This window comes from Lissotriton helveticus, chromosome 7, assembly GCF_964261635.1.
Source record: "Lissotriton helveticus chromosome 7, aLisHel1.1, whole genome shotgun sequence".
NCBI classification, from domain to species: Eukaryota; Metazoa; Chordata; class Amphibia; order Caudata; family Salamandridae; genus Lissotriton; species Lissotriton helveticus.
Genome location: NC_136068.1, coordinates 782,084,897 through 782,106,262, shown reverse-complemented (window position 1 = coordinate 782,106,262; position 21,366 = coordinate 782,084,897). Strand labels below are relative to the sequence as shown.

The 21,366-nt window shown below is 44.4% G+C and overlaps 1 protein-coding gene across 7 annotated transcripts in view; it reads right to left on the bottom strand.

The window, feature by feature from the left end:
* Nucleotides 1–21,366, bottom strand: part of LOC144769184 (uncharacterized) — a 4,448,662-nt gene that overhangs the window by 3,225,840 nt on the left and 1,201,456 nt on the right. The window lies entirely within an intron of this gene.

Genomic DNA, 21,366 nt, shown 5'->3' with positions numbered 1-21,366 from the left:
AGGCATGAAGCTGGGATTAGTACAAATTACCACTGAATTTGAGGTGAATTGCAGAAAAGGTGTCTTAACCGTGAATGCTTGAATGTCGCTGACCCTTCTTGCTGATGGCAGCGCCAAAAGCAAAGCTACCTTCCAAGACAGGAATTTTAAATCTACTTTATGAATAGGTTCAAAGGGGTGCCGCATAAGTTGCGTGAGCTCCACATTTAGATGCCAGGCTGGAGGTGGAAGCCGAATAAGGGGAAATATCCAAAATAACCCCTTAAAGAATTGTTGAATAACTCTAGTAGAGTACAGAGTTTGAAACGTCCTGTCAGAACCTTGAGATAGCTGCCAAGAACACTTTCAACGTGGAATGAGATAAACCCAATTTTGCCAATTGAAGAAAGAATGGTAAGATCTGTTCTGGCTTGGCATGAATTGGATGTAAATTGACAGATTGACACCAAGTGCAAAATCTCTTCCATTTGAGTTTGTATGTCTTAATCGTGGCAGGTGCTCGAGCAATAGCCAACACTTCTTGACAGTCCACAGGAATATCTTGATGTGCAAATTCAAGGTGTTGAGGAGCCAGGCTGCTCATCTCAAGGATGCTGGGTCCGGGTGACAGATCTGACCCTTCTGGATGGACAGAAGGTTCGGTATTGGTGGAAACTGAATGGGATTGCACTCCGAAGGGAGGCAAAATTGAGTGAACCAGTATTGGCGAGGCCATCTGGGGGCAATGAGAATGAGACGACAAGGCTGTTTCTTCATCTTGAGGATGACTCTGGGAACCAATGGAATCGGAGGAAAGGCGTAGGCATATATCTGTGACCAGTTCATTGAAAGCGCATTCCCGCACAAGTCTTTGTGGGGAAGCCAGCTTGCAAAGTGTGGGCATTTGCGGTTCTGGCTGGTCGCAAACAGGTCCAGATCGGGACGGCCCCACTCCCGGAAAACTCAAACCAATGTCGGTTGATTGCATCTCCCAGTCGTGATTGGATATTGCAGATCTGCTGAGGGAATCCGCTAGGGCATTGGAGATCCCTGGAACATGGACAGCTGAAAGGTTGATCCTGTGATGCAATGACCAGTCCCGGATCTCCTGGACCTGTTGAGAGAGCAGGGCCGACTTCGTACCGCCCTGTTTGTTTAAGTAATGCATACTTGTGGTGTTGTCTGTTCGAAATAATACTAACGTCCCCTGGATGACAGTTCGAAAGGACTTCAAAGCCAAGAAAATGGCTCCCAACTCTAGGAGGTTGATGTGCCACTTCCTTTGTTGTACATTCCACTTTCCGTTGATTGTTATCCCTTAAAGGTGTGCCCCCCAACCTTCTAGGGAAGCGTCCGTGGTGATGGTGAAACTTGGTACTTTCACCAGGAATGCACATCCTTCTTGCAAGTTCTTCATTCAAGTCCACCAGAGGAAGGCGTCTCGCATTCGAGGAGTTATGAGAATGATGTCGTCAAACGACCCTGAAACCTGCAACCATTGGAGGTTGAGTTCTTCTTGCAAAGGCCTCATTTTGAGACGGCAATTGGGTATCAGAGGGATGCAGGATGAAATCACCCCCAGGAAAGATTTGAATAGTCCAACTGAAACACACTCTTTTCCTTGCAACAGGCGAGCTAGCTTGCAGATTTTGTGTTGTCTCTCTCTTGAGACGAAAGCCTGAGTGAGTTGGGTGTCCAGCGTGGCTCCCAAGAAGGTCTTCCTCTGAGACGGAATAAGATGAGATTTGTCGAAGTTGATGGAGAGACCCAGCGATTGGAACAGTGATAGACATCTTTGAACGTGCGCGCTTGCCTTTGAAAAAGAATTTGCCTTGATAAGGCAGTCGTCCAAGTATGGGAAAATTTGAATGCCTTCTAGGCGAAGGTGTGCGGCCACCGGAGCTAGAACTTTTGTGAACACACGGGGTGCTGACCGTAGTCCAAAGGGAAGGACTCTGAACTGAAAATCCCTGCCAGCCACTCTGAACCGTAAGAACTTTCTGTGTCTGGGGAGGGTCGACACATGAAAATAAGCGTCTTGAAGGTCGACGGTGGCCATGTGATCCCCTACCGAAAGAAGCTGAAGGATTTCTTGAAGTGATAACATCCGGAAGGACAGTTTCTTCAGGAATTTATTAAGGGCGCATAAGTCGAGGATGGGGCGCCACTCTCCCGACTTTTTCCGTATGAGGAAAAATCTCGAGTAAAATCCAGTTCCTCTTTGCAAATGAGGGACTTTTTCGATCGCTCCCTTCTGAATCATCACAATTATTTGGGAGAACAGCTCCTTGAGATGAGCAGGAGGTGGGCTTTGGGAGGAGAATTTGGAGGGATTTTGATGAATTCCAAAATGTGGCCTCTGGCCACTAAATCCAGGACCCACCTGTCTGTAGTAATTGTGGACCAGTTAGAGTAGAATTGGGATATTTGTCCTCCAACCTTTGACTGGGGGAGGGCAAAGATGGTGGCAGGCGGCGTGTCTCATTGTTTCTTGGTGGAATCTCGTCCACGTAGGAGGACTTCTTTCTTGACTGCAAGTAGGAGTTACCACGCTGTCCGTAAGACTGTTGCTTGTAAGGTTGGTATCTCTGATTACCTTGAGAGGTTTGGTATGACCTCTGTTGATTGTAGCTCCCTCTATTGGAGAAGGATCCTCATCCTTTGGCACCACGAAAGGACGACTTACACAACTGAAGGCTCTCCAGTGATCTTTCTGTTTCTGTGTCCCTTTTTATAACCTGAAGGGCCTCGTCGACATCCTGGCCAAAGAGAAACTCCCCATCAAATGGCATGTCGATTATCTTAGCTTGGACTTCTTAGCGAAAAGATGTTGATTTCAGCCAACCGTGCCTCCTTAGCACTGCTGCACCCGCTAGTTGTCTCAACCCTGTAGATGCCACATCTACTGCTGCGTCAATCATTTCCGCAGAAGTACATTCTCCTTCACCCAAGATTTTCCTTGCCTCGGATTTCCCAGGCTCTGGCAGCATTTCAATATAAAGGAAGATGTCTGACCACATCTGCCTGTCATACCTTCCTAATATTGCTAGAGAGTTTGCAGCACGAACCGTTGTCGCCGCCATAGTGGAGACTTACTTTCTGATGGAACCTAGTCGTCTACCATCTCTGTCAGGTGGAGCAGTTATCGGCGAAGAGGGGTTCCTGGCCCGTCTCCGAGCTGCTTGGGTGATGACCGAATCAGTTTTAGACTGTCCTATAAGGCATGCAGGTGAGTCACTCGGTGCCTTATACTTTTTCTCCAACCAAGGCAAGACTGCAGGAAGAGAATTAAGTGTTGCCAACCCTTCCTTCCAGATGAACTCTATGATGGGAATGGCTCTTACTTGCCTTTGCGGCTGGTCTTTAAATCATAAAGAAAGCAGTCGTCTTTCTTTGTCTCCATTGGTATTAGAAACCTTTTAGTAGCTCTTTCCATCAGGAGATGGAAGCCCCCAATATCCACTGGGGGAGAGTCAGCAGGAGTTGGAGCAGATGGTGATGGAGTTTGTATTTGATATTCATCCCACTCCGACAGAACAGATTTGTCATCAACTTCTCCTTCCTCCCTGTCCTCGTCCGAGGTGTTAGCATCCTGGGAATGGTGAGAAGGTGCCGCAGAAGGTGGTCTTGGAGATCTTAAAGAAGATTCTGGTGCTGGAGAAGTTGGTCCTGGAGATCTCAAAGGAGATAGAGATCTGAGGCATAGGCGTCGATGGGAGCGACTCTGCCGATTCAGAAGGAGGGAACCGGCGATAGTAGTCGTCCAACATATACTGTAAGTTGTTGAGGAGAGCCAAGGGCATCTGTGATGTGGGGCACCGTGGCAGGCGCTTGATCTACAGGTTCAGGGAAAGGTTCCTCCTCCTGATACTTAATAAGTAACTCTGATGGACTCGTAGCAGTGCGGAATTTGTCATCCACATCTGATTGCTCCTCGTCATCATCAGAATCCAGCAGCTGTTCAGGTAACTTCCGTGGGGAGAGAGCTGCTAATGAAGAGCCACGTCTTTCCAGTAAAGAAGCTGCCGTAGACGGCGAGGCAAAGGAGGCAGTAGCTGGCATGGCAGACCAAACTTCAATTCTGTGCAAGTTGACAGGAGAGATGTCAATGGTTTTGCCGTCGACGGTGCCGTCGTCGATGTAGTTGATGTTAAGCCAGTGACCGCCGATGAGGCAGTTGTTTTCGTCGACGGTGCAATCTTTGTCGACGATGTCTTCGACGACAAGGCAGTCTTCGTCGATGATGAGGCCATCGATGATGAGGAAGTTTTCATCGACGGTGTGGCTGTCGACGAAGAGTCATTCTCCGTCGACAAGGAAGGTTTCATCGACGACGGGGTAGGTTTCGTCAATGACAATGGCATTGAAGAGGTAGTCGTCGACACGATCTTCTTTCCCTTCGTCGTCGATGGAGCGTTGACGACCGATGATATTACCTTCGTCGACGAGATGATTCTCACTGCCACAGAGACCTGCGTCGACGGAGACAAAGCTGACAACATTATCATCTTATTTCTCAGCGACGTGAAGGTAACTGTCGACGTTGAAGTAGTGTCGACGATGAGAATTGCCAACGAAGGAGCCGTCGACGCCGCCATCGACGATGGGGTCATCTTCTGAGGAAAATCCTTCTCAGAAGCCCTTTTTGACGCCATAGACTTTCCAGATCTTCTTGGGGACAACACAGGAGCTGATTTTGAAGGTGGAGAAACCTTTTTTGAAGAAGGCAAGCCAGAACCCTTAGAGGGCTGAACTTTTCTCAACACCTTGGCCCCAGGAGAAGATAATTCTTCCTCAGCCGTCCTCTTCCTAGAGGACACAGATGAACCTAAGGCCACACTTCCCACCTCAGGTAGAGGATTATCCTGGTCTTTTATCTTCTCTAGCCACAGAAGTAGGCGTCTCTCTCTATCCCCGAGGGTCTTCTGAGGGAAGGTCCTGCAGATCTTACAATCTCTCACCTCATGATCCGGATAAAGGCAGTAGATGCACTTTTTGTGGGGATCTTCTGAAAATAGCCAGAGCTTCCCACAAGACTCACAAGGTCTAAAGAGAGACTTTTTAATAGATGACATCCTGAAAAGGAGTTGAAATCCAGAGAAAACAGTGAAGTACTGAGCAGAGCTCAGGGAGACTCCATTCACACAACGTGCAGTAGAAAATCTGAGAGCCTGAGCCTCTGGGGAGAACATTCTGGTGGGTGCTGTCGCCTGATTGGCTGCAGTTTGGGCTATACAAAACGACTATGATAGTCATGAGTGTGGAAGTTTTTCTCTTGTAGCTTAGGGCTACTTTACTTCCTGGTTGGTTATTACCAAGGTTTTTGGTTATTATGTGCATATTACTGCTTTTTTTATGTACCGTGGGACTCCTACTCCGACGACGGGCAATGATTCAGGCATGTGAATCTATGAAAGACACCCCAATACTGGAGAATCTGCTTTGCTGATTGAGTTTCTATCAGAACATTCCAACTCAAAGGATATTGACTGATGCCTTCTTCATAGGGTGGGGCACACACATAGGGCATCTGCAATTCCAAGGATCTTCGTCTCTGCAGGAGAGAATGTGCCACATCAATTTCCTAGAACTGAGGGCGGTTCAAGGGGCCATGTTAGCCATCTTTCCATTATTCACCATGGGCTCCCTACTTGTTCAGACAAACAATGCAACAAACAAATGGACGTTCGAATTCCTAGCGCGGATGTGAATAAAGGAAAAGATCTCAAGAACAATGACCAAAAACATAAGCTGGAACATGGCAGGTTTGTCTTCCCTAATGGTGAATATAAATACATTGGAATACCTTCAGAGTGGCGACATATTACACCTGCAAGAGACGTGGTCGACCATGCTGATCTCCATTCCAGGGTTTCCGATAATCCACACAGTCGCCCACAAGAAAAATCTGTTTGGAACACCTATGGGCGGTCTGTCAATATGTGAAACTCGATTTGCAAGTGAAGGTAAAAGAATGGAGCTACTCCTCTTGTGACATGCAGGCTGTCATTATAAATGGCCTTGTATTAGATGGAACATCCACCTCAATCACAGCCGTAAACCTGTATGCCAATACGCACAGAGATATAACAAGCATTTGCAATGCAATAGGTCTAACATTAGTCAGTCAGTCAGTCAAAAAGGCTTTATTTCGACATATAACAATATCTTAAAAAGCATACAATCAATAAAAAAATACTTTTCAGTACATTTAAAATAAACCGTAACTTTCTGCTATCAGGAAATGGATCTATAGGTTTAAAAAATAAGCATTTAGTTTAAAACAGACCATGGTAAAAAGTGTAATTAAACAATTTGCCTAAGTCTTTTTGACCGGATTCGCCATGCCCACCCAAGGTACTTCGAGGTGGCACATGCGTAAAAAGTACGAGTGTCCGAATAAAGAATTCTTAAGGCCACGTTGCAATGCCTAGTGCCCAGAGTACGACACATGGGTTTGAGCCATTTTGACCGTGGAACTATATATGCAGGACACTCGAATAAAAAGTGGGGGACAGATTCTCTGCGCTGTGGGCAAAAGGGACACCACGGAGCAGTCTGGTATGGGATTTTCCAGTGGCAAGTAAATTCCATTACGGGGAGAAGACCAATTCTGAATTTAAAGTACAGGGACCTTTCCCAAGAGGCTGAGATGGTGTCCAGATACAGTTCTCTATAGGGGGTATCTTTGGACTCCATGAAGTTTCTAGTCGATTTGCATATCGAGGTGGAGGAATTCCTTCTGTTTGTCACCCAATTCCAATAAAGTTGTTTTATTGTGGATTTGGGGGGGGCTGACTGTTGGTGCCAAGCTTCTTCCAGCCCCAGATTGGTAAGTAAGGCTTTGATATCCGTTAGCCACTTTATTTTCGCCCACCCTGCTGAACTTAGTAACTCCCGTAGACCATCCGCATAACTTGAGAGTTCAGGAAACATTAGGAAAGTTTGATGTTTGGTATTTAAATTATATTTATTTTTATTTATCTTTTTTAATAGTGAAAATATAGGAATTAATAGTTTTGTATTTTGCAATGCCAATAGTTTTAATATTTTAAATGTGACACCTTTTGCAATTGTAATACAATATGTGTTGTTTGTATGTGACTTATATGTATTGATATTACAAATAACAATGTCTTCTAATGAAATGTATGAATTCATTTTTAAATAAAAGTTATTGTAATGTATAATGGTAATTGGTAAAACTTTTGCAAATAACTTGGTGGACTTGTATTTGGAGGGTGGAGTTTGATTGTGGTTTTGTTTTTTGAGTCTGTTTTTTGATGGTGGATTTGGAGGGTGGAGGGTGTAGTTGGTGCTGGAGGGTGGATTTGGAGGGTGGATTTGGAGGGTGGAGTTGGAGGGTGTAGTGCTGAGTGTTGCTGTGGTGGTGCTGAGTAGTTTTGTGGTGGTTCTGAGTTGTGCTGTGGTGGAGCTGACTGATGCTGTGTGGTGCTTAGTGGTGCTGTTGTGGTTCTGAGTGATACTGTGGTGGTTCTGAGTGATAATGTGGTAGTGGTGAGTGGTGCTGTGGTGGTGCTGGGTGGTGTTGATTGAATTTGTGGTGGTTGTGCATGGTGCTGTGGTGGTCCTGAGTGAAGCTGTGGTGATTTTGAGTGGTGCTGTTGTGGTCCTGAGTGATGCTGTGGTGGTTTAGAGTGAAGCTGTGGTGGTTATGAGTGATGCAGTGCTGGTGTTGTGGTGGTTCTGGGTGGTGTTGAGTGGTGCTGGGCTTGTGCTGAGTGGTGCTGTGGTGTTGCAGAGTGATAATGTGGTGGTGCTGAGTGGCGCTGTGGTGGTGATGAGAGATGCTGTGGTGGTGCGGAGTGGTGCTGTGGTGGTACAGAGTGGTACTGTGGTGGTGCTGTGGTGGTGATGATTGATAATGTGGTGGTGCTGATTGATAATATGTTGGTGCTGAGTGATGCTTGGGTAGCGCTGAGTGATGATGTGGTGATGCTGAGTGGTGCTGTGATGGTGCTGAGTGGTGCTGTGGTGGTGCTGAGGGATAATGTGGTGGTGCTGATTGATAATGTGGTGGTGCTGATTGATGCTGGGGTTGCGCCGAGTGATGCTGGGGTTGCGCCGAGTGATGCTGGGGTTGCGCTGAGTGATGAAGGGGTTGCGCTGAGTGATGAAGGGGTTGCGCTGAGTGATGCAGGGGTTGCGCTGAGTGATGCAGGGGTTGCGCTGAGTGATGCAGGGGTTGCCTGAGTGATGCTGAGGTTGCGCTGAGTGATGCTAGGTTTGCGCTGAGTGATGCTGGGGTTGCGCTGAGTGATGCTGGGGTTGCGCTGAGTGATGCAGGGGTTGCGCTGAGTGATGCAGGGGTTGCGCTGAGTGATGCAGGGGTTGCGGTAAGTGATGCAGGGGTTGCGCTTAGTGATGCTGGGGTTGCGCTGAGTGATGCTGGGGTTGCGCTGAGTGATGCTGGGGTTGCAAGGGGAAAAAAACGAGTCTAACAGAGGGCAGAAGGGCAGAAGAACAAGGGAAAAAACGAGTCTAATAGGTGCAGAAAGGCACAAAAAACGAGTCTAGCAGGGGCAGAAGGGCACAAAAAACGGGTCTAACAGAGGGCAGAAGGGCACAAAAAACTAGTCCATTAGGGGCAGAAGGGCAGAAAAACAAGGGAAAAAACGAGTCTTAAAGGGACAGAAGGGCACAAAAAACTAGCCTAACAGGGGCAGAAAGGCACAAAAAGCGAGTCTAACAGAGGGCAGAAGGGCAGAAAAACAAGGGAAAAAGCGAGTCTAATAGGGGCAGAAGGGCACAAAAAATGGGTCTAACAGGGGCAGAAGGGCACAATAAACAAGTCTAATAGGGGCAGAAGGGCAGAAAAACAAGGGAAAAACGAGTCTAACAGGGGGCAGAAGGACACAAAAAAGCGAGTCTAACAGAGGGCAGAAGGGCGTGTGATTGAAAGTGACATGGGAGAGCAGTGTGTGAGAGAGCGAGATGTTGAGTGTGTTTTAGAGGGAAACAGAGTATGGGTATGATAAGAACCAGTCCATTAATAAGCTTGGAGACTTCCTGTTGCTCCCTTGTGCTTTGTGTCCCCTTCCCCCTCCCTCTGCCCCCGGACCGCTCTCGGCCGAGCATCGATGCCGAGGGTTGGTCTCCCGGGTTTGGCAGCCATATTGGGTGTGGGCCGGGCGGGTGACGCGCTCTAGTAGCGCTTAAAAGGAGATGACTATGACTCTGCGCAGCGGACACGTTCAGCGGACGCGCCGGACCTGCGCCGGAGTCGTGCCTGAGTCCTGCCCGTCTGCGCCCCTCCGCGCACGACCGGGCTCTAGGGCTCACTCCCCTGCTTGTCGATTGACCTACTCCTCGGGTGAGTTACACCTGTTGCGTACTAACACTCTGATATTACCCCCAACCATCTTAACTAAATTAAAAGAGTCCAGTATATTGTCCACGGATAGGAGTAGCATGGGGCGCCATCCCAGCCTGAAGTTAACTAGTCTAAACACCAGATCCCTACAAATACACCATCTCGAAATATTCACTCTTCTTCAGGACAATGAAATTGATATTTTAACTCTCACAGAAACGTGGCTGGGCGATAACTCTTTACCTGATATTATTGCCTCTCTCCCTTCTGATTACAATGCAATTTGGCATAATCGTGCCGACAATGCCCGTGGGGGTGGGGTAGCCATTCTTTTTAAAAAACATTTGAAGGTTAATAAACTTATGGCCGAAACAATTGAGTTAGCGGACATACTCGGAGTGAAGATTTCATTGAAAACTACCTGTTTGGTCATCCTTACAGTCTACCGCCCACCAAAATCTACTACATTGTTTAATGATTTATTGACCCCAATTGTTTCAGACATCTGTACACGTTATCAAAAGGTTCTTATAACTGGAGATTTTAATGTCCATTGGGACAACTCATGTAAAGACGGGGCAACGCGACTGTTGGAAAACACTATGACCCCACTTAGACTTAAACAATTAGTAGAGACTCCCACTCATATCAAAGGTCACACGCTGGATCTTGTCTGGACTTCTGACTCGGCTGTAGCATTAACAGACATTATACCCTGCATATGGTCAGATCACTATATGATAAACTGTGACATTCCAGTGGATGGCCTTTTGTCTCAACCTTCATCCCTTAAATCTAAAAAAGTCAGACAATGGAAGAAAATGGACTCAGAAACTCTGTCGGACACCCTTCTTAAAAACTTATAGTCTCACGATGCGCATGGGGACCTCGATCAGGAATACCTTTATCTTATGCAAAATCTTGGTCAGGCTATTGACCAAATAGCACCTAAAAGAAATAAAAAAATAAATAGAGCGGTAAAGGGAGCCCCATGGTTCAATTCCGCCTTGAGGGAACATAAAATTAAATTACGCCTGTTAGAGAGACGTTGGAGGAAGGCAAATGATCTCGTCGATAAGGATCACTATAAATCTTTTCTTAAATTTTACAAGAACTATATTCAATCAACTAAAGCGGAGTATTATGAAACCCGAATTAAGAATGCGGACAATGTTCAAAAAGAAACCTTTAAGATCCTATCTGAGTTGAGCAAGAAAGGAGAAAGGTCAGAATCTCCCATTGACTGTAATACCTTCCAACACTACTTCCTTGACAAAGTACAAACTATCTTGACTGACATTAAGAATACCTCGAGCAAGTACCCCTGTCTTCCACATCCCCCACTCCCCCCACCAATATATACCATTTCTAAATTTCCTCCGATTGATTCTAAGGTCTTAGGACAGCTTATGAATCGTACAAAATCTGGTTCCCCTGCAGATCCTTGCCCTCCCAGTATCTTTCAGATGGCACTTCCTGCCTTGGGAAGTCTTTTTGTCTCCCTACTAAATAAATAACTAGATTCTGGCCAGCTCCCATCCAGTTTTAAAGAAGCTCGAGTCAGGCCCCTTAAAAAAGAAGCCGGGGGCTGACTCCACCAACCTAAAAAATTATAGGCCTATATCTCAGCTTCCTTTTTTGTTCAAGATTTCGGAACAACATGTTTTGTTGTCCTTGTCATCTTTCCTGGAGTCACACCACCTTCTCCACGAACGTCAAGCTGGTTTTCCGGCGCATCATAGCACCGAATTAGTGATGCTTTCGGTGCTTGATGAGCTCAGAGGTATGGCTGACAGTAAAAAACCGAGTGCCCTGATATTATTAGATCTGTCAGCGGCATTCGATACTGTCAGCCATACCCTGCTCTTGGACAGACTGGCCGCGTTTGGGATACAAGACGTAGCCTACAAATGGCTTAAATCCTTTCTTTCTGAAAGATCTCAGAGGATTCAATTGGAAGATTGTACATCAAATCTGGGTACTCTGAAGTGTGGGGTCCCCCAGGGATCTGCCCTATCCCCACTCCTCTTTAACCTTTACCTGCAGCCTCTAATCGATTATTTAGTACACATGGGCTGCAAAAACTATAACTATGCTGATGACACTCAGTTGTTACTCAGCATCGATAATACTGCATCGGCGCAGACCCATGCTCAAAAAATACTTAGTCATACGGTGAATTGGATGACAGCAAACTCATTGAAGATTAATCCCGAAAAAACGGAGGTCCTGGTGATTTCATCAGAAGTATCTCCATGGGGTGATTTGTTTTGGCCGCAAGATCTCGGCCCGACCCCTAAACCCTGCGCCAACGTTAAAAGTCTTGGCATTAAGATTGACCATGAGCTGTCAATGGTCAGCCAGATCTCCTCAGTGGTTGGGACCTGCACTAACTTAATTAGACAGCTACGCAAGTTAGTTCCTTTGCTTTCCCCCTCTACACTCCGGACAATTGTCTCGGCTACAATCATTTCGAGACTTGACTACGGGAATGCCTTGTATTTGGGTCTCCCCCAAACTCTGATAAAGAGACTGCAAGTGGTCCTGAACGATGCAGCTAGGCTGATTTTTCGACTACCTAGACACACCCATGCATCACCTTTGTTGTGTAAGCTGCATTGGCTCCCCATAAAACAACGGCTGGAGTTTAAATGTTTGTGCATTGCCCATAAGGCAATTTATGGTCAAGCTCCGGCTTACATTAAAGAACGCCTCGGAATCTATAAACCAACACGATCACTAAGGTCTTCAGATACTCAACTACTGTCCTGCCCTCGCTATAAACTAGCTACGAAGGGTGGTAGATCTTTCTCGGTGGTTGCTCCACAGGTTTGGAACTTACTTCCCGAATCTCTTCGTAAAGAATCTGACCTGTTGCATTTTAGGAAATCCTTAAAAACATTTCTGTTCAGAGAAGCTTTAGGCTCCACTTAGGGGTATAGCTTTATGCTTCTGTTTTCTTTGTTAGCTTAGCTTCTTTCTGTCATAAAGCGCCTTGAGACCTGTAGGTGATTTGGCGCTATACAAGTGTAGTTAACATAACATAACATAACATTTGTGCAAATCTGTGGATTTATTAGCTATTGCATTGTTATTGGTTTATTATATTCGCCACCTCATGTCAATTTCATAAGTTTTTAGCTCAAGCAAGTAAAAATATTGCCAGAGAATGGGCTGCATTTTTTAGGCCGCATAACTTTGTCTACTGTGCCACATAATACAAGACGTACTGACAATGTTAGAGCTCTGTATAGTAGTCTGGGGGCTTTGATGATGAAATCCCTATTTCACCTGAAACCATGAAAAATGTTTGTCACGTCAGTTTCCTGTAAAATATGGGGTATTATAACTCTGTATTTTGTGCATTAAAGCCGCCAAACATGTAATATGTGTGTAAATATATATTCAAAATCTAAACATGAATGAAGAAAAGCAAATAGACCCAGGGGCAAATTAGGTTTACATATAACTCAGAATAACATACTCAGAAAGAAGCAGCCGTATTTAACATGCCAGGCTACTCCAAGCTGAAATAGAAACGCGGTTAATGTGTTCACATCAGACAAGACTGAGCGGTTTCCATACATCAACTGAGCATAGTCCTTGCCTGTAACCAACGCGACTGTGTTTTCAACTACAAAGGAGCCTTCATTTAACGAGAAACTGTTGTTTTCTCCAGACATGGTGGTGTAAAGAAAACAGGAAGGCAGGGAGGAGGTGTCAAGTCTGTGTTGGAAATTTTAGCACAACACAGCATAGATGAGAAAAAAAAAAGTTAGCCCGGTGAATTCTGAAGGGGGGCGCTGAGAGAACTGTCCAGAGCCGTGCACGCACCCCCATAACTGATCGAGCCCACACTAAACCGAAAAGTGCACGTTGCGGAGCAAAAGGCACTGGACAGCCCCGTTTTCAGCAGCGCTTGTATTTTAGTCCGGCGTTCCAACCCGGCGCCTTCGCACCAGTTCATTTGCTTCACACACGCAAGAGAAACACTCCAATTGCGTTTTTCCTTTATTGAAATGACTCACTGAGACTAGTTTATGTTCGTCAGAAACATAACAGATATACAGTATGATAGAATGCTTAGAAAATGCACTAAAAAAATATATATAACATTTAAATCTAGAAAATAGAGCTCTCCTGCACGCGACTGCATGCGTCTTTGTTGAGGAACTGGACGTTTTCCTCACACGTACAAATAAGTCTGCAAAATCGAACAAATGGTATATTTCGTTGCAACCACAACAATTAAACCTGCTTAATTGTAGTAAGGCGACCATCACGCCAAGGGCAAAAGGGCAGAAAAACGGGAAACAAAAAACGAGCCTAACAGGGGCAGAAAAAACGCAGCCGCGAAATGAAAGTAAATAAACGCGGCCGCGAAATGAAAGCCTTTGATGCAGCAGGGGGCGGAGCGGATCCCTTTGAAGTGAAGCTGCTGGCGGCACCACGCTGGGAAAGCAACAGATGGCTGGCTTTGATGTGGTGATGCGAGGCAGGCAGGCGGATAGAAGCGTGTGCACGGGACACAGGCACTTCTGGAAATCCGCATTTTTGAGAGCTTCGTTTAGCTCTTAGTTTTAGCCCCAATAGTCTCGTCCTATTCATTCCTTGCGGAATGGAATAGGACGAGACCTAAAAATGGCCAAAGACAGGAATATCACCGACCTGATAAAAAAAATTCTGTACGAGCATATTGGTTAGAGACTTTAACACACAAGATTTGTGCTTACCAGATAATAATAGCTGCAACCACTCTCAAAACATTCTTGAGTCGGCCTCAACGAATCCAAGTTGGGCTCCTCTGACCAAAAAGGGGCAAATCATTGCCTAACTTAAAAAATATTTCAACGTTGGACTACATTATCTTGAACAAAAATCTGCTAGGCAGATGCATAAGCTATCAGGTTCAATTTTGGAAAAGGTGATGGACAGAGTTTCTGAATGATGCAGAATACTCTTACCAAGTCAATAGATCATGGTTTTAATCCATCACTGTTTTTTAGCTCACTGCACCATCCCAGCTCAGAACCCGGCTATATGCAAATTAATCTGTTCCTGTCCCAGTGCATGATGGGAACAGGGCAAACCAAACTACCAAGCCAATTCTTATACTGGGAAGGAAACAAGCTTCCGGGGACCGGTTTCTGGCATCACAGCCTTCTTCGGCCCGGCTTGCTTGAATCCTGATGGTGCAATGAGCAAGGGACTCACGTCTGAGTATACCCTCCCACACATAGTGTGGATAAATTCAATTTTGGAAAAGGTGATGGACAGAGTTTCTGAATGATGCAGAATACTCTTACCAAGTCAATAGATCATGGTTTTAATCCATCACTGTTTTTTAGCTCACTGCACCATCCCAGCTCAGAACCCGGCTATATGCAAATTAGTCTGTTCCTGTCCCAGTGCATGATGGGAACAGGGCAAACCAAACTACCAAGCCAATTCTTATACTGGGAAGGAAACAAGCTTCCGGGGACCGGTTTCTGGCATCACAGCCTTCTTCGGCCCGGCTTGCTTGAATCCTGATGGTGCAATGAGCAAGGGACTCACGTCTGAGTATACCCTCCCACACATAGTGTGGATAAATTCAATTTTGGAAAAGGTGATGGACAGAGTTTCTGAATGATGCAGAATACTCTTACCAAGTCAATAGATCATGGTTTTAATCCATCACTGTTTTTTAGCTCACTGCACCATCCCAGCTCAGAACCCGGCTATATGCAAATTAGTCTGTTCCTGTCCCAGTGCATGATGGGAACAGGGCAAACCAAACTACCAAGCCAATTCTTATACTGGGAAGGAAACAAGCTTCCGGGGACCGGTTTCTGGCATCACAGCCTTCTTCGGCCCGGCTTGCTTGAATCCTGATGGTGCAATGAGCAAGGGACTCACGTCTGAGTATACCCTCCCACACATAGTGTGGATAAATTCAATTTTGGAAAAGGTGATGGACAGAGTTTCTGAATGATGCAGAATACTCTTACCAAGTCAATAGATCATGGTTTTAATCCATCACTGTTTTTTAGCTCACTGCACCATCCCAGCTCAGAACCCGGCTATATGCAAATTAGTCTGTTCCTGTCCCAGTGCATGATGGGAACAGGGCAAACCAAACTACCAAGCCAATTCTTATACTGGGAAGGAAACAAGCTTCTGGGGACCGGTTTCTGGCATCACAGCCTTCTTCGGCCCGGCTTGCTTGAATCCTGATGGTGCAATGAGCAAGGGACTCACGTCTGAGTATACCCTCCCACACATAGTGTGGATAAATTCAATTTTGGAAAAGGTGATGGACAGAGTTTCTGAATGATGCAGAATACTCTTACCAAGTCAATAGATCATGGTTTTAATCCATCACTGTTTTTTAGCTCACTGCACCATCCCAGCTCAGAACATATGCAAATTAGTCTGTTCCTGTCCCAGTGCATGATGGGAACAGGGCAAACCAAACTACCAAGCCAATTCTTATACTGGGAAGGAAACAAGCTTCCGGGGACCTATCAGGTTCAACACAGAACTGAAAGTGTCCACCATCCCTTATTTATAGAGGTCAATGTGAGTACGATGACATATAGGAAATACAAGCTGGCAGGCCAATCACTTTCCACCAATGTTAGGCCACTAACAAAAAGAGTCAAACAGAGCCCAGCTGGTATGGCCAAGTACTCATGTTGGAACTAATCCACACCTTCCTGACTTTGGTAAATGAAGCGAACATTCTTGAGAAACATTGGGAGTCAATGGTAAAAAAGCTCCACAAAGCTCTAACGACCCAAAAGCATAGAAATCAGCAAATCGTGCCCACAAGAGGGGGGTCGCCCCCACACTGCGAGAACAGAGAGTTTAAAAAGAGCAAACGGAAGTGCTGTCATTCAGAAGAGCATTCTTACCAAAATTAAGATGGAAGATGCTAGGAGACAACATAAAACAATAATTAGGAAGTTAAAAGAAAATCAAACAGAGAAGGAATGGAACCCCAATAAGCTCTGTTGCCATCTAGCAAGACCAAGGAATTCTGGGGATATGTCAATAGTCTGGCAAACAGAACCACCAGCAAAGAGAATGCCATCTTGGCTGACGAATTGGAGGCCCACGTAACAAAGCTACATGTGGATCCTGATAAAACAAGGGGTACCATCAAGAATTGACTTGTTAGTTCCGTAGAAGGCTTGGAGGATAGCCCAATGGTAATCTTTGAAAAGGAGATACTAAGCATCTTGAAGAGTATTCGGAAAGACGGGGCCCGTGACCAAATGGCCTACCTGGAGTGTCTTCAAGGAAGACCGAGCATTTTGGACACCCCACATGCACAGGCTGTTCAATGACTGCATCACATCATCATCTTTACCGGACTCATGGAAATTCTCCTTCTTGCATCCAATACATAAAAAGGGGAACAACACCTTACCCGAAAATTACAGGTAAATAGCTCTATTGGATTTAGATGGTAAGGTCTTTGCAAAAGTGCTTCTACATGACATGACCTGGAAGATTGAATCAATGAAAATAAAATCTTAACAAACTGTCAAATTGGGTGCAGGCCAAACTTCTCAATAATGGATAATGTGATTGCGCTCTCCTATCTGGGCACTAACGCCATAAAAACTACTACACCCCTACTTTACGCCTGCTTTATAGATTACTGTGCTGTGTTTGATTAAATTGATCAAAACATCCTCTGACAAAAACCTGCGGAGTCAGGCATACCTAGGTAACACCACGCGGCAATCACAGCGCTGAACGACGATACCTGGGTTCAGACTAAGATAACACAGATTCGTGCTAAGCAAACATTTATACAAATAAAGGCAAAAACAGGGATGCGTCTTGCGCCCACCTTGTTCAACTTACATACAGCAGACTTAGGCGGGGCATCGCTGAAAGAGAACATAGTTCCACCCAAATTAGGCCAGAAAGATACTTTCCATCATACATTAAGCGGATGACCTGGTGTTACTGAATCAAACTCATATTGGAATGAAGAGATCCCTGGGTATCCCACTTATACATCACAACGAATGCTCTACATACAAATGCAGCCAAAACTAAAGTCATAATTTTTGGCCAAAGAACCAAGAAACATCAACAGGAATGGCAACTGGGCCCTTTAAAGATAAGCACAACTAACAAATAGAATTACCTTGGTGTTTGGGTGTCAGATACTGGTAAACCCTAACTGCAGGCCACCACACTGGCAGAAAAAGCAGCCAAGACCACAAATGTTTTAGCTAAATTACATCATAACTTACAAAGTTACTCGGTAGAGGTGATTGGAAGAGATATACGGGTGAAATTACTACCCACAATAAGCTACAGACATCTTGTTTCCCTGGCATGCTTTATGAGCCATCTGACCACTGCCATACAGCAGCATATAGGAAAATATTTAACATCCCTAAAAATACCCGGTGCACATTGATTCTCCTCGAGTTTGACCTTGTGAACATGGACATTGAACGGAAAAAGGATATAATTAAGTTTTATCACCAAGTGACCAGGGTGTATCCAGAGTTCTCGAGCTGTGCACTAAATGTGATATTTCAGGATAAGAAAAGCAATCTGTCAAAGTGCCTTTGTAGTGCCAGAGATATATTAAACCTGACCCAAGTATTCAAAAGACTTACTTACAATAGGACATCTAAAGAGAACTTTGAAAGAGCAGGGTAGGCAGGCTTCAAGGGAACATGACATACAACAAGTCAGAAATTTTACAGGAGTAGCAGGGTTTGACCCATCGCACAAAGCCACCTCTTGCCAACCATATCTTAAATCAGCTTTGGGGAGACAAGTTCTAAAGAACATATTGCTGACCAGGCTCTTATCAATGTCTATATAGGAATATAGTCCCAATGGAAGAAGCTTGACGCAGGTCATGGGTAATGCAGGCTGTGCCAATATCACTCTGAATCTGCAGCAAATATTGAATGTTGTTGCTCAGCACTGCTACCTCAGAGGAAAATTTAGTCAAGGCCATTTTCCTGCAAAATGCGATAAGAACATGCACAGACGCACTGACATATATTTTCACTGCTGGTGTTTCAATGGAAATAGCATGGATTGGCAACATGGAAGCTGGATTGCTCCTACAGAGATGCCCGCCGACCAATGAAGGCTACCACTTTAGAACATTAAGCATGAATCTTGGCCTGATCTTGAAGGATAAGGCCTCACAATTTGGCAATTGCACTTGGGACGAAAGGACTGGATATGAGTGTAGTCGCCATCTTGTCATGTTTTAACAGACTATGCTCATGCATATCAATCTTAAAATTAGTACATGATTAAAAGTGTCTAGAATTGCTTGACTAGGCGTAGACATCATGGCACTTGACACTTTGGCTGCTATGCACATTTACAGAGCGTTTTTGCACCAGCATGTGGCACTTTAGAGAACAGTTTGAAAACCTGACACCTTGCCCTTGGCAAAAACAAGTTTCTAAACACGTTGCATACTAAACGTTGCACTTTAGTGAATGGCCTCTACTTTAGCCATTTTAGCACTTGCATTACGATCAGTACTCCTACTTAGAGAATATACTTGAAATGTTCATCTACATTGTGCTATTCTTTCGAGTTGCTTGATTCCACAATAGCAGTATGATTAATGGTGAAAAACAATACCTTTTTAATGCTCTTTTGGACTTGCATGTGATATTTTAGTGGAGGACTTTTCAATTTATAGCGGTGAACAACGTTTACAACGCAACTTTTACAACAAACTACCTTTACCACGCAACTTTTACAACGCAAGTCGTTACAACGACTTGCGCTGGGGGGCGCTCTAGGATAGTGATTAGTTTAATTTACTATCCAACACCTTCCCTACTATCCACGGGGACTGGAGTTAGAATAGTAAATTAAACTATTCACTATCCAGCGCCCCCCAACGCAAGTCGTTGTAACGACTTGTGTTGTAAAAGTTGCGTGGTAAAGCCATGCGTTGTAAAAGCATGCGTGCTAACGACATATAGCACTGTAGAACCTTGCATTCAGAATCAATGCTCATCTGCTATTTAAAAACGTTCATTTTATTGTGCTTTGTTGTTCCCTTTTCTTGTTGAACATCATAAACGGCCTTTAATATTGAATCAGTAAATCTTACCAGATTCGGAGTTTTAATCTTTGTGACGAATCATTTTTTTTCTTTTTTTAAATTTGTTGCTAGATTTTATACAAACCTTTGAGTCTGGGTTTTATATTGATATATTTATAATGGTGTATTCCACTTTGAATGTGCTTGTAAAGATTTTAAGACACCATACAATAAAGCTTATTTGATTGATGAAAAAAATACAGCAACCATGCATTACCTGAACAAACAGGGAGAACTGAGATCCAGAACCTTGTCCCTGGTAGCACAATGACGATTCTTATAGGTTTACTGAATAAAGAATCGAGATGTTATTAAAGACAAGGAGGCTAGCATTAGCATAATCTTTTATTAACTCATTCTGAGCAGCACCACACAACTTAAAAGCCCTCAGAATGGAACTTTAAAACATCACAATTAAAAGAATGTTCAATCCAAATAAAAGCTCTGTGTCCACCATCTTCTTCCTCTTTTGTTGAGCTTTCTAAACAACAATGAATAACTATCCTTTCTTTCACTGAAAACTTTATATATCTGTGAAAGAACCAAACAAACATCAATGAACCTCGTCTATGTAAAAAGAAACATAAAAAGAAAAACCACTGACTACTTGAATTTCTTCTTAACATGTACACAATTTAAATCTTTTTTTTTTAACATACCCCCACTCACTCATCCCAAGGGAAGGGTGGGTGGGATAATGTTAGCCTCCTTGTCTTTAATAAAATCTCAATCCTTTATTCAGTAAACCTATAAGAATCGTCATTTTATGCCAAGACAGGAGGCTGGCATTATGCATGATCAAAGCTTTGTAAAACACATTGTCAAACATGATCAATTCCTCTAAGTAGAATTTCCTTAACGTTTCAGCCGAACACCAATCTGCCGCTTTCAGGATGTCTTCTATGCTTCCTTCCATCATGCATACTTTACTAGCCATTGCACCTCTTGCACTATGAGCAGAAAAAATTGTCAAGTCAATACCTGCCTCCTTCATAGTCGCTTTCACCCATCTTGCAATAGTTGCATTACTTACCGCTCTAAACAGTTTAACATAGGATATCAAGAGCTGATCAACTCCATCACTCCTCTTATCCAACATACGTGACTCATACTCCTTAATACAACGTACAACACAAAGCTTCGGCGTACCATCAAACCTTGGATAGAAAAGTGACACTGGCATTGTCTTAGTTCTTTTAAAAATTTCAAACACCACACCATCTAGTTGATATAAACGTCTTGACACCTCCAAAGCCTTAACTCCAAAGCCAAAACCCTTCTAAGTGAAATCAGACAAAGAACTGTGGCCAACTTCCAAGTTAATTCCCTTGTCTCCAAATACTTATTACATGGCCAATTTTTAAATAACTTCAAAACCAAATCTACATCCCATAAAGTCTTATATTTTGCCAAGGGGGGGTCTCTTCAAACGCAAACCCTTCATAATTTTGCATACCAAGGGACTTTTCCCCACTGAAATCTCTTGTACCAGAGAATGTCCCGCTGCAACAGCAGACCTATAACAGTTCACTGTTCTGTAAGGCATACCTTTCTGAAATAATTAAGCCAATAAATTGGCCACCTTTACATCATCCGCCTCCACCGGATCCAAATTCCTTTCCATGCATCAAAATACCCAAATTCTCCACGCTCCTCTGTACCTTCTCCTAGTCCCAGGTGCCCAAGACTCATTATGTAAGACAGAGGCTGATTCCGAAAGTCTTGACATTCCTCCTGAATGCCTGATATCTCTGTCGCCTCACCTGGACCAACACCCTCTGAATCATAGAAAAAGGAGGAAACGCACACCCCCTTAACCAATTCTGCAAGGAGGCATCTATCGCCATAGCTCCAGGATCTGGTTCCCAACTCACATACTTTGGCAATTGAAAGGTCAGTCATGAGGCAAACAAATCCACATCCAATGGTCCCAAAACTTCTACAATCTTCTCGA